The 5,126-nt window shown below is 52.4% G+C and overlaps 1 long non-coding RNA gene across 2 annotated transcripts; it reads right to left on the reverse strand.

Annotated features, from left to right (window-relative positions):
• Positions 1–4,874, reverse strand: LOC116555745. 2 transcript variants are annotated; one of them, XR_004270657.1, is made up of 3 exons: positions 4,460–4,874; positions 1,127–1,218; positions 1–281 (listed from the first exon to the last, which is right to left on the reverse strand). It is a non-coding gene; the product is annotated as an uncharacterized LOC116555745 (long non-coding RNA). The 2 variants fall into 2 exon arrangements; XR_004270656.1 differs by having other exon boundaries at positions 1–284.
• Positions 4,875–5,126: the final 252 nt, after the last annotated feature.

A 5,126-nucleotide genomic window follows, 5' to 3' on the forward strand; every position in this document is an offset into this window, starting at 1 on the left:
GGGAAAAATAAAACTCAAACCCTACTGGACATTCAAGTGAAAGCAGGAAGAACATCTGCCTTTGGGAGTGGCCCCCACAGGACTCGCTCTGCTCAGGGACTCATCGCCACGCTCCTCCCACCTCTGTGCACGTGATAACCCTGCCTCCGAGGCCGGTAGGTGCAACTTGTCAAGGCAAAGGCAGCACAATCATGACCCCCGCTCCAGAAGGGCCGAACGCCGGCTTCCACTTGGGCCTGCGGCAGCTTTATTCACAAGGTGAATCCTGCAAGGTTCATCTCCTACTGAGGGAAATAAAGCAAGCTATTTCTTATTCCAGCTCATCCCACGTGTTTGAAATCCTACAGGCTTGGAATGTTTGTACATAATTTTCAAATTCATTTAAAATGGCTTATACACAATTTATGTTTAACAGACTTTTCACATGAGAATTTAAAAGCATTACAAACACAGCAAAAAGCCATGATGATTTTCAGCTTTCTGTCTACAATATGCTCTTTTAAAATACCTTAAGAACCAAAGAAGCCAGACCCGGTGGCTCACACCTGTAATGCCAGCACTTCGGGAGGCCGAGCGGATCACCTGAGGTCCCAAGTTCAAGACCAGCCTGAACAACGTGGAGAAACCCCGTCTCTACTAAAAATACAAAATGAGCTGGGTGTGGTGGCGCATGCCTGTAATCAATCTCAGCTACTTGGGAGGCTGAGGCAGGACAATCACTTGAACCTGGGAGGCGAAGATTGCAGTGAGCCAAGATCGTGCCACTGCACTCCAGCCTGGGCAATGAGGGAAACTTCGTCTCAAAAAAAAAAAAAAAAAAAAAAAAAAAACTAACTAAAGAAAAGCTCACTGGGGCAACACTTTTATCCACACATCATGACTCTTCAAAGACCTTTCAATCCCAGCACAGGGGCCTGCAGCTGTGCTGGAGTCCCTGGCCCCTGGTTTCTGCAGGAAAATAAAGCTGAACAGCCGCATTCCAGTTCTTCTGAAGAAAGGGACCAAGAACAGGTTTTAATAATGAAAAAGTCTCAAGTGACTGGTCATATATGAAACATGGTGCTACAGTAGTTTTTCAATTTATAGAAGAGACAGACATACAATGCAAAAAACGCGACTTGCTCACCTTGGTGAGGGCGGGGAGCACGGAGTTTCCACAATCTGAGTCTTCTTGGCATCGAGTGTCTGGAAATGGGCTATGAGCGCCTCCAGGTCTTCCTAGGAAACCAAGCAGGCACACGTGAGACTCGTTCCCTGGACATGCCACGGAGCCACAGCCTGCTCAGCTTTCCTCCAGTCAGTGTGACTGGACTGGGCTAGGTCACGTCTGTGAACGGGTAACACACTGTGCCTGTGTTTGAAATGCAGAGTTCGACACACTCCAAAGTCACCAGAGCTGGACCTCAAAGGTGGTTTATTAGAAACGTAAATGTGTACTCCAGGTATCACCTCATTCCAGGCCCTTAACGCTCCCCTGCAGGACCTTCCACTTAAGCCCCTAGCTACTTCGGCGCAGGCACCCTCAGCGCCTCTCACAACCCAGGCCTGGCCGGCGCACCTGCCTGCCTTCCTGTCTGCAGCGTCCGATACATTTCTCTCACTCATTTGCTTCCTCCACACCCCTCTACCCCAACAAAATATGAGCTCCATCACAGCAAGACGTGCAACTGGTTAAAACGCTGCCTGCACAGCAAGGGCGCGGCAAACGCCAGCTGCGGTCTATCTGTGGAAGCTCTTGAGTTTTCCTAGCATGGTGGGTGACTTAAGGCACTGAGGGGGGCAGCACTGGAACCGAGTGTTCCTGCCTCAGCCAGAACCCATTTCCCAACACTCACGAAACAGCCCAGCCTGACAGCTCCAGTTCCTTCTATCCTCAGCTGTCCTTCTTGGAGCTACGGACACCTGCAGATCACTTCCCTCTCCAGCCCCACCTCCCACCCAGCCCTTACTCCCCGAGCTACACCAGCTTCCTCTCCGTTCAATGAACACACACCCCATTCCCTCAGCCTCAACAGCCGCCTCGCCCCATCCGTGTTTCCTTCAGCCCACCCCTCAGTCCCGGGGTGAATGTCAATCCCTCCCAGTCAGCTCTCACAGCAGGACACAGTGCTTAGAAGTCTGTAGATGAGATATTTAAAACATATATGGTACAGAACTCTATCGAAGACACTCCTGTGCACCATTCCCAGGGTAAGGGATAGTGTCACTTGTGTGTAGCACCCACACATTTCCCAAACTAACCATTACCTGGAACTCAGAGCTTATTAGTCTCAAGCTTTTTACACTTCTATTACACATGTGGATCCCTAAGCAACACATAGTGCTGTTTTACAGTTTTAAATCTCACTAAATGGGCCGGGCGCAGGGCCTCACATCTGTAATCCCAGCTCTACGGGAGGCCAAGGCGGGTGGATCATGAGGTTAGGAGTTTGAGACCAGCCTGGCCAACATGACGAAACCCTGTCTCTACTAAAAATACAAAAAAATTAGCCGGGCATGGTGGCAGGCACCTGTAACCCCAGCTATTCAGGAGGCTGAGGCAGGAGAACTGCTTGAACCCCGGACGCAGAGACTGTAGTGAGCCAAGATCACGTCATTGTACTGCAGCCTGGGCAACAAGAGCGAGACTCCGTCTCAAAATAAATAGCTATTAAGTGGTATCATATCGCATTCTTTCAACTTGTTTTTTGCTTAACAAGGTTAAACGGTTCAAATACTAATGTCTATGAACTGAGAAAGCTTTGCCATTGCTACTCTAAGGCAGCAGTCTTTAAACTTGAGTGAACATCATCACTGGGTGACCAAGAGCAAGGTGGTAGGATCTGGGTGACACCGGTGGCCTAGTCAGTGACAGCCTCTCCAAGGTGACATTAAGCTGAATGCTGAGAAGACGACAGGAGTATGACTGGGGTCCAAGTAAGACCACAGGCAGAACTTGGCATGTTTGAGACACTAAAAAAAAAAAAAAGAAGCACTACAGCTGGAGGGAGCCCAGGGAGACGCTGAAGAGGCAGGCAGAACCAGGACCAAGTGCAGGTGCCAACCAGGTGATCTGATACAGGAGTCTCTGCGCAGAATTCCAAGCTGTCCCCAAGATCTCCCTTCCCCCAAAAATTCCCAGGACTGTCAAATAATGGGATTACCACTCTCGTGATTAGGTTGCATTGCAGACAGCTGAATTTAAGAGAGCTCGATGATCCTCCGTGGACCTAGCCTAATCAGATGACCAGTTATTTTAAAGGTTTGTTTTGAGGATTAAGATAACATAAAAATCCCCAGGCCTGACACTCACTCTTCTCTTACAGAAAGCTATAGTTACAATCACCTACATACTGGGCACCGGAAAGACACACGAAGATGAGTAAAAATGACAGGTAACAGCTGGTTGCTGAGTGCTTACTTTTTGCCAAGCACCATTCTGAAGATGCCACACAGGGAAACTGACTTCCTGTGCCTCGACCCTAACCAGCAGGTCATGTCACTGCACTCCAGCCTGGGCGACAGAGCACGACTATGTTTCAATAAAAAAAAGAATGTCAAAGCTAAGAGGAGGGTGAGGGAAAAGTCCAACTCCGTGATCTGAGCGATGAATACACGGAGAGATCAACGATTTAGGAAGAAAAGGGACAAAGGAATGTGGTCAAGAGCTCCGGGTTCGAGACATCCGCTCACATCCCAGTTCCTACTGCTTCATGGTTCACCCGCTGTTCTGAATTCCCGTCCAATGGGAACACCAGTGCTGCGGAATTCTCCTGGTGGTGAGGTTTCAAGCCCAGGTAGCACTGTGCCTGGCACACAGCAAGCAATAAACACTGGCCATGAAAACTGCCCCCAGTTAGGAAACCCATGAGCAGTAGCCGAAGAACACTCAGCCCCAAGTTCAGGACGGACCCTCCCGCAGACCCTGGGCTGAGGACCAGAAGGAAGGAGACAATAGTGGTGGCCGCCATCAGCTGCTGTGAGATACCCTGCGGCTCCAGGGCCTTCTTCACTTAAGCCCATCTGCTGCTCCCTCCTCAGGATTGCTGCGATTGTTCGTCCTCTTAAAAAACGAAAAGAGTGAGGTTCAGGAAAGCTAGGAGTCTTACTCCCAGACCAGACATCTTGCAGAGGCACCCCCTAGACTCAACCCCAGGTCGTCCTACGCCAAAACCCTGCCTCTTCCCACCACCCAGCCGCCCTTTAAAGGGAGGAAGAAGGGGGAGGAAACGCAGAAAAACGCCCGAGACACCATACGAAGAAAAGCAAGCACGTTAAAGGGGAAGCTCCGTCGTTCTTCGAGAAGCGGCAGACACACGTGGAGACTCGGGAAGGGGCGGGCGCCGTGCAGCCGACCGGATGCGGCACCGGCTCGGCTCCCACAGCGCACGCGAGGACCCACAACCCGGGGGGCGCAGGGTCTCGGCCGAGACTGCACGGCAGCGGCGTCTGGCCGCTAGGTCCGCTCTGTCCCGCTCACCTCCTCCTTCCGCGAGCGCTTGGACACCTTCTTCTCCATCTTGGCGGCTGTCTTCTCCGCGCCGCGGCCCTTCTTCTCCTTCTTACCTTTCTTGCCCATCTTGCCGGATCCGAGGCCGCGCCGAAACACCAGAGGAGGAAACGGCGCGGGCTCTCCGCCCAGAAACAGGTGTTCGTGGGGCGGAGCGCGGCCGTTTCTGGGCTCGGCGCACAGAAAGGGCGTCACTTCCGGCCCCGAGCCCGAGTCGCTTCCGGGTGGAGGCACAACTGGGTTCTTTACTAGGTTAGGTCTTGGAACTTGGTCTTTGGCAGCGGGCTCGGGGGCCTCGGACTCCACATAAGGTCCGGGAGAAGATGACCCACCCTGGACTGGGCGCGGTGGCTCTTCCCTGTAACCCTGGCCCTTTGAGAGGCCCTGGCGGGCGGATCGCTTGAATCCCTAAGTTCGAGCCCCCCCCCAACTCTACAAAAGAGGAGAATTAGCCGGCGTGGTGGCGCGCGCCTGCGGTCCTAGCTCCTCCAGAGGCTGAGGCAGGAAGATCGCTTCACTCAAGGGATTCCAGGCTGCGGTGAGCTACGATTGCACCACTGCACCCCAGCCTGGGCGACAGAGCGAGGTCCTGTTTCAAAACACAGAAACCAAAAGCATGGCAACCCCGGCCTGACGT

This window comes from Sapajus apella, unplaced genomic scaffold, assembly GCF_009761245.1.
Source record: "Sapajus apella isolate SASKATOON/1434 unplaced genomic scaffold, GSC_monkey_1.0 scaffold15, whole genome shotgun sequence".
NCBI lineage: Eukaryota > Metazoa > Chordata > Mammalia > Primates > Cebidae > Sapajus > Sapajus apella.